The sequence below is a fragment of the Oncorhynchus nerka genome, linkage group LG9b (assembly GCF_034236695.1).
Source record: "Oncorhynchus nerka isolate Pitt River linkage group LG9b, Oner_Uvic_2.0, whole genome shotgun sequence".
Lineage (NCBI taxonomy): Eukaryota > Metazoa > Chordata > Actinopteri > Salmoniformes > Salmonidae > Oncorhynchus > Oncorhynchus nerka.
The window spans coordinates 48186320-48195766 of record NC_088424.1 but is presented as its reverse complement, the minus strand read 5'-3'; the positions used below and the strand labels follow the sequence as shown (position 1 = coordinate 48195766).

Sequence of the window (9447 nt, the reverse complement as noted above, 5' to 3'; positions counted from 1 at the left end):
CTTTGATGCAGCATGTGGTTTTGTCTTTGATGCAGCATGTGGTTTTGTCTTTGATATATGGGATACAACATGTGGTTTTGTCTTTGATACATGGGATACAACATGTGGTTTTGTCTTTGATACATGGGATACAACATGTGGTTTTGTCTTTGATACATGGGATACAACATGTGGTTTTGTCTTTGATACATGGGATACAACATGTGGTTTTGTCTTTGATACATGGGATACAACATGTGGTTTTGTCTTTGATACATGGGATACAACATGTGGTTTTGTCTTTGATACATGGGATACAACATGTGGTTTTGTCTTTGATACATGGGATACAACATGTGGTTTTGTCTTTGTTACATGGGATACAACATGTGGTTTTGTCTTTGATACATGGGATACAACATGTGGTTTTGTCTTTGATACATGGGATACAACATGTGGTTTTGTCTTTGATACATGGGATACAACATGCGGTTTTGTCTTTGTTACATGGGATACAACGTGTGGTTTTGTCTTTGATACATGGGATACAACATGTGGTTTTGTCTTTGATACATGGGATACAACATGCGGTTTTGTCTTTGATACATGGGATACAACATGTGGTTTTGTCTTTGTTACATGGGATACAACATGTGGTTTTGTCTTTGATACATGGGATACAACATGTGGTTTTGTCTTTGATACATGGGATACAGCATGTGGTTTTGTCTTTGATACATGGGATACAACGTGTGGTTTTGTCTTTGTTACATGGGATACAACATGTGGTTTTGTCTTTGATACCTGGGATACAACGTGGTTTTGTCTTTGATACATGGGATACAACATGTGGTTTTGTCTTTGATACATGGGATACAACATGTGGTTTTGTCTTTGATACATGGGATACAACATGTGGTTTTGTCTTTGATACATGGGATACAACATTTGTGGTTTTGTCTGATAATGGGATAACAAAATGTGGTTTGGTTTTGTCTTTGATATATGGGATACAACATGTGGTTTTGTCTTTGATATATGGGATACAACATGTGGTTTTGTCTTTGATACATGGGATACAACATGCGTTTTTGTCTTTGATGCAGCAAGTGGTTTTGTCTTTGATGCAGCATGTGGTTTTGTCTTTGATGCAGCATGTGGTTTTGTCTTTGATATATGGGATACAACATGTGGTTTTGTCTTTGATACATGGGATACAACATGTGGTTTTGTCTTTGATACATGGGATACAACATGTGGTTTTGTCTTTGTTACATGGGATACAACATGTGGTTTTGTCTTTGATATATGGGATACAACATGTGGTTTTGTCTTTGATACATGGGATACAACATGTGGTTTTGTCTTTGATACATGGGGTACAACATGTGGTTTTGTCTTTGATACATGGGATACAACATGCGGTTTTGTCTTTGATACATGGGATACAACATGTGGTTTTGTCTTTGATACATGGGATACAACATGTGGTTTTGTCTTTGATTCATGGGATACTGCATGTGGTTTTGTCTTTGATACATGGGATACAACATGTGGTTTTGTCTTTGATACATGGGATACAACATGTGGTTTTGTCTTTGATACATGGGATACAACATGTGGTTTTGTCTTTGATACATGGGATACAACATGTGGTTTTGTCTTTGATACATGGGATACAACATGTGGTTTTGTCTTTGATACATGGGATACAACATGTGGTTTTGTCTTTGATACATGGGATACAACATGCGGTTTTGTCTTTGATACATGGGATACAACATGTGGTTTTGTCTTTGATACATGGGATACAACATGTGGTTTTGTCTTTGATACATGGGATACAACATGCGGTTTTGTCTTTGATACATGGGATACAGCATGTGGTTTTGTCTTTGATACATGGGATACAACATGCGGTTTTGTCTTTGATTACAGTGGTTTTGGATGCAGCATGTGGTTTTGTCTTTGATGCAGCATGTGGTTTTGTCTTTGATATATGGGATACAACATGTGGTTTTGTCTTTGATACATGGGATACAACATGTGGTTTTGTCTTTGATACATGGGATACAACATGTGGTTTTGTCTTTGATACATGGGATACAACATGTGGTTTTGTCTTTGATACATGGGATACAACATGTGGTTTTGTCTTTGATACATGGGATACAACATGTGGTTTTGTCTTTGTTACATGGGATACAACATGTGGTTTTGTCTTTGATACATGGGATACAACATGTGGTTTTGTCTTTGATACATGGGATACAGCATGTGGTTTTGTCTTTGATACATGGGATACAACGTGTGGTTTTGTCTTTGTTACATGGGATACAACATGTGGTTTTGTCTTTGATACATGGGATACAACGTGGTTTTGTCTTTGATACATGGGATACAACATGCGGTTTTGTCTTTGTTACATGGGATACAACGTGGTTTTGTCTTTGATACATGGGATACAAAATGCGGTTTTGTCTTTGTTACATGGGATACAACATGTGGTTTTGTCTTTGTTACATGGGATACAACATGTGGTTTTGTCTTTGATACATGGGATACAACATGTGGTTTTGTCTTTGATACATGGGATACAACATGTGGTTTTGTCTTTGATACATGGGATACAACATGTGGTTTTGTCTTTGATACATGGGATACAACATGTGGTTTTGTCTTTGATACATGGGATACAACATGTGGTTTTGTCTTTGATACATGGGGTACAACATGTGGTTTTGTCTTTGATACAGAGTTCCTATTATGTTGGTGGGAAATAAGAACGACCTGCACATGGAAAGGTATGTTCCTTACTTACATACGTAGATACTGTCACTCACACACACACACTCACGCTCACAGACTCACGCACACACACAGACTCACGCACACACACAGACTCACGCACACACACAGACTCACGCACACACACAGACTCACGCACACACACAGACTCACGCTCACACACAGACTCACGCACACACACAGACTCACGCTCACACACAGACTCACGCACACACACAGACTCACGCTCACACTCACTTACGCTCACACACACACTCACGCTCACACACACACACACGCTCACACAGACACACACTCACGCTTACACACTCACACACACACACTCACGCTTACACACACACACACTCACGCTTACACACACACGCTCACACAGACTCACGCTCACACACACACAGACTCACGCTCACACACACTCACACACACACTCACGCTCACACACACACTCACGCTCACACACACTCACGCTCACACTCACGCACACACACTCACGCTCACACACACTCACGCTCACACACACTCACGCTCACACTCACGCTCACACACACACTCACGCTCACACACACACTCACGCTCACACTCACGCTCACACACACACTCACGCTCACACACACACTCACGCTCACACACACACTCACACACACTCACACTCACACACACACTCACGCTCACACACACACTCACGCTCACACACACATTTAACAGCTCTCTTATTCAGAGGGGTTGGGTTAAATGCGGAAGACACATTTCGGGTTGACTGCATTCAGTTGTACAACTGACCAGGTATCCCACTTCCCCTTTCCCTTAAAGCATTCTGTCGCTGTCGGGTTTGGAGTGATGTCATACAGAGACTCCAGCCCCCTAACCTGTGGTGTGTGTGTGTGGTATCTGATTGGTGTGATGTCTCTTGTGTATTCCAGGGTGATCAGCTGTGAGGAAGGGAAGTCACTAGCAGAATCATGGAACGCTGCCTTCATGGAATCCTCAGCTAAAGAGAACCAGGTGAAAACCCCTAGAACACATGTGCATCCAATAGAACAGGGCCTGGAGGCACACAAAAAAACCACTTCTGGTACTTGTTTTCTACCTGGTAGTTAATCACCTGGTGTCCCAGGTCTGAATTTGTCCTTTGATTTGGAAGGAGAGAATGAAAACCTGAAGACGTGTTTTGAGTCCTACATGACCGACATTGAACAGCCCTGCCATGGACCAAAATCCCTAGCACTAATCAACTCATCATCAAACCTTTGATTAGTGGAATCAGGTGTGTAGTACTAGACAAAAATACTAAAAAATATGCACATATTTGGGTCCCTAGGACCGGGATTGAACACACAGTGCTATAGGCACTGAGCTTGGAGGTCTACAGGCCTGTAGTTGCAGTACTCTGTACTCTACAGCAGGGGGTTCTACTGTAGTCTGTTCTATTCTACCGTAGTCTGTTCTATTCTACTGTAGTCTGTTCTACTGTAGTCTGTTCTATTCTACTGTAGTCTGTTCTACTGTAGTCTGTTCTACTGTAGTCTGTTCTATTCTACTGTAGTCTGTTCTACTGTAGTCTGTTCTATTCTACTGTAGTCTGTTCTACTGTAGTCTGTTCTACTGTAGTCTGTTCTATTCTACTGTAGTCTGTTCTACTGTAGTCTGTTCTATTCTACTGCAGTCTGTTCTATTCTACTGTAGTATGTTCTATTCTACTGTAGTCTGTTCTATTCTACTGCAGTCTGTTCTCTTCTACTGTAGTCTGTTCTATTCTACTGTATTCTGTTCTACTGTAGTCTGTTCTGTTCTACTGTAGTCTGTTCTACTGTAGTCTGTTCTACTGTAGTCTGTTCTACTGTAGTCTGTTCTATTCTACTGCAGTCTGTTCTATTCTACTGTAGTCTGTTCTATTCTACTGTAGTCTGTTCTCTTCTACTGTAGTCTGTTCTCTTCTACTGTAGTCTGTTCTACTGTAGTCTGTTCTATTCTACCGTAGTCTGTTCTATTCTACTGTAGTCTGTTCTACTGTAGTCTGTTCTATTCTACTGGGTTCTACTGTATTCTACTCTTATTCTGGTTTCTGCTTCCTCAGACGGCAGTGGAGGTGTTATATTCTAACCTTTGTGTGTGTGTGTGTGTGTGTCAGACGGCGGTGGAGGTGTTCAAGCGGATGATCCTGGAGGCGGAGAAGCTGGAAGGCGGCGTCCAACCAGGGAAGAATTCCTGCTCCTTGATGTAGAGCTGCTGATCAATCAGAACAGAGAACCGAACACTACACTGGGATATCCAGTTACTTGAAGGCTTCCTGCCAGTACACTACTACTCTTCCAACTCTTCCAACTGTCTTTCAACTGTCTTTCAACTGTCTTTCAACTGTCTTCAACAGTCTTCCAACTGTCTTCCAACTGTTTTCCAACTGTCAACTCACCAACAGTTTATTTTTCAGTATTTCTGTTTGTCATGAAAGGGTGAGTGGCTGTCATACTGTACATTTCCCACAATCCACTTCTCGTCTCTTCTGTGCTCAGCCCTGATGCGAAACTGAGAGCCACGTCCAGAAATAACCCCTAGACCCTACACCCTTACCCCCCCCCCAGTCACTTCTCTTAGCCCCTAGCATCCAGGGGGTGGGGTTTAGGGTCTGTTTCTGTAACCTTGTTTGACCATCCTGATCTTGCAAAAGTACAGCGGTCAGGATGGTAGATCAGACTACTGTTTCTCATAAAGACGTATCAGAAACTATGTCTGGCTTCTCACATGGGGCTGCACAGGTGTCCATTCTGGCTTGATGGTGGACGGGTGACTATGGAAGATCAGAGATGTTCAACCTCCTCATATTAGAGATGCTATGAAGACCGAACATTCCCTTCTATTGAATTGTGTTTTTTTTTTTTTTTTATTTAAACAATGATTGTTTTATGTTCTTTTCTCTTTTCCATGGCATTAGTCCACTGTGTCACCAGGGTGGAGCTAGCATGCCATGGTGGTTTTTACGCATACTAAGCTGTTCATTTTAGTGTATTGTTTCAAAGGAAACAAACACTCATTAGGATCAGGTGTGGTTAATTAGTGGGCGTGGCCAACACACCTGACCACGCTTAACAAGATACAGGTGAGAGAGTTGTGTTGATGCAGAGAACGGAATGTATGTTTTTAAAGAACTTTAGTAACGTTGAGAGAATGTTTTCTGTGGTTTTTATGGAACTTTTGGAACAATTTGAAAACATGACTTTAAATCAAATCCACGAGGAAACCTGTCGGAAACGTTATGCTGTAGTACTGAAATTCCCACAGAAGAACGTTGTTTCTTAACGTTCACTGAACTACTTTAAAATGTCAAACCAGTTGTAGAACGTTTCTAGATCATTACCAAAATTGAAATGAAATTTAACCATGTTTGACATTTTAGGAAACGTTCTGTTAAAGTAATGAAATACCAAGAAAATGTCATTTTCGAAAGTTAGATAATTGTGCTGAGAATGTTCCAAAGCCAATCAAACTACCCTGCACCGTTCCCAGAACGTTGTGAGAAGGTTGAATGCAAAATAACCATAGGACAACCGCACTCTCACCAAGCACTAAGAAACGTCCTCAGAACGTCGTGTGCTAGCTGGGCTCTGTCATTGTTGTCATTGTCAATCCGTACATCACTAAAACTTTTATAGGAAATCTTCCAGTAAACTTCAGGGAGAATCCTAACTTCCTTAAGTCAAATATTCATCTCGTCTCCCATTGACATCAATGCATGAATAAGTGAACATTCAATTTATGTGTAAGTTAAGATTTGTTCTTTGGTCATTTCTGATGCATTAGTAGCTGTTCATCTGTCCCTCTTATCCCTCTAGCTCTTTCTATATCTACTGCATTTTCCCACATCGTTGTCAGTCAGATGTCCCCCCCCCCATAGCTGTTCATCTGTCCCTCTTATCCCTCTAGCTCTTTCTATATCTACTGCATTTTCCCACATCGTTGTCAGTCAGATGTCCCCCCCCCCATAGCTGTTCATCTGTCCCTCTTATCCCTCTAGCTCTTTCTATATCTACTGCATTTTCCCACATCGTTGTCAGTCAGATGTCCCCCCCCCATAGCTGTTCATCTGTCCCTCTTATCCCTCTAGCTCTTTCTATATCTACTGCATTTTCCCACATCGTTGTCAGTCAGATGTCCCCCCCCCCATAGCTGTTCATCTGTCCCTCTTATCCCTCTAGCTCTTTCTATATCTACTGCATTTTCCCACATCGTTGTCAGTCAGATGTCCCCCCCCCCATAGCTGTTCATCTGTCCCTCTTATCCCTCTAGCTCTTTCTATATCTACTGCATTTTCCCACATCGTTGTCAGTCAGATGTCCCCCCATAGCTGTTCATCTGTCCCTCTTATCCCTCTAGCTCTTTCTATATCTACTGCATTTTCCCACATCGTTGTCAGTCAGATGTCCCCCCCCCCATAGCTGTTCATCTGTCCCTCTTATCCCTCTAGCTCTTTCTATATACTGCATTTTCCCACATCGTTGTCATTTTCAGATGTCCCCCCCCATAGCTGTTCATCTGTCCCTCTTATCCCTCTAGCTCTTTCTCCCAATAGCTGTTTTTGTCGCCAGACAAAATATCTGCATTGTATTTTCTAACGTTGTACAAAAGTGTTTTTTGATTGTAATCATTAAAGCAAAAATGGATTCTTTTCAGAGTGTTTGTTGTATAATTCCTGCGACGATGATTGATACACTTTGCTCAGATTCAATCATTTTGAAAAAAAGATTTTAACTACAAAGGATTTCAAGGTTTTGGTTTATTTTAAGTCGAATAATTATTCACGTTTGTTTGTAAATATCAGGCATATTTGAGTGGTTGATGTTGTGATGGTTGATGTGATGTTTTATGTTGTGATGGTTGATGTTGTGATGGTTGATGTTGTGATTTTTTATGTTGTGATGGTTGATGTTGTGATGGTTGATGTTGTGATGGTTGATGTGATGGTTTATGTTGTGATGGTTGATGTTGTGATGGTTTGCCTGGTGGATGCTCTACCTCCTCTCTTCAATGAACTGAATCAGGATGTTATAAAGTAGATAAATATTGGTCTAGATAGAACCCTTAACTCCAAAATCAAAGCCAGTTCCTCTGTTTTTATTTATTCCATTTCTAATCAGTGACTGATTTAGACACCAGGTGGGAACAATTAATTATCAGGTAGAACAGAAAACCAGCAGTACTCCAGACCTCCATGGAAGGATTTGAATACCCCTGGTCTAGAATGTGAACCAGTATATAGATTCTAGAATGTGAACCAGTATATAGATTCTAGAATGTGAACCAGTATATAGATTCTAGAATGTGAACCAGTATATAGATTCTAGAATGTGAACCACTTTATAGATTCTAGAACGTGAACCAGTATATAGATTCTAGAACGTGAACCAGTATATAGATTCTAGAACGTGAACCAGTATATATAGATTCTAGAATGTGAACCAGTATATAGATTCTAGAACGTTAACCAGTATATAGATTCTAGAATGTGTTGCACTTGTCAGTGCCACAGCACTTCATGTTGATGTAAGCGTTGGTTTGGAACTGCTTACAGCCCGACATGTCCATGCATCTCTGGAAATGGCCAACTGAGAGAGAAAATACAGAACAGTGTTAAGTTACTATGTGATAGGTGTTAACGTCGACTAAATCATCTGTATTAAAAACCTTCTATTCTTGATCATTCAAACCAGGGCCTGCATCTCCTCTGAGAATGAAACAGGCCAGACCAGCATTATATGTATATACGTATATCATGTTTTGGTTGTTGCAGGTTCCACAAAGCGTCTTAGAGCAGGAGTGCTGATTGTCTTATTCATTATGATATAAATCTGCATCCCTCTGAGAACTTGTGAATACTGGCACAGAACTTTGTGTGACATCCAATGCTGTTCTTCAAGAAATCTAGCATCAGCACAACATCAATCATTAGTGTTTAGCTCAGCGGGCTAACATAGTCTGAAGACCCAGGTCTTGAACCCGGTCAGTAACATTACTTACATGGTGCTCTGAGGAACCTGGCGGCTGCACATCCGTCCTTCTCTGGGGGACAGGTTTCTACTGTCACCTCACAGTCTCTTCCTGCCTTCGTTGGCACACAGCGCAGACAGTCCAGTGCTTCACCTAGGAGACAACACAGCGCTGTGTTAGAACGTCATAGGAACACTAGAACACACCTACAGCACAGCATTGTGTTAGAACGTCATAGGATCACTAGAACATACCTACAGCACAGCATTGTGTTAGAACGTCATAGGAACACTAGAACACACCTACAGCACAGCATTGTGTTAGAACGTCAGAATTATAGCAATGTCATTAGGATCACTAGAACACACCTACAGCACAGCATTGTGTTAGAACGTCATAGGAACAATAGAACACACCTACAGCACAGCATTGTGTTAGAACGTCAGAATTATAGCAATGTCATTAGGATCACTAGAACACACCTACAGCACAGCATTGTGTTAGAACGTCAGAATTATAGCAATGTCATTAGGAACACTAGAACACACCTACAGCACAGCATTGTGTTAGGACCACAGAATTAGAATCGCGCAATAGCAACGCTACAGTATATTGGCCAGATGATAGCCATATTGTTCAGGGACTCATTGGTAAAATACTAGGGTTGCAAAGTTCACAGCCCCT

General features: G+C 41.2%; 1 long non-coding RNA gene across 1 annotated transcript; it reads left to right on the top strand.

Moving 5' to 3' along the window:
• The first annotated feature begins 2643 nt into the window (after window positions 1-2643).
• Window positions 2644-7209, top strand: LOC115125063 (uncharacterized). Its single transcript, XR_010461838.1, has 3 exons — window positions 2644-2783; window positions 3705-3786; window positions 4913-7209. It is a non-coding gene; the product is annotated as an uncharacterized LOC115125063 (long non-coding RNA).
• The last annotated feature ends 2238 nt before the right edge of the window (window positions 7210-9447 follow it).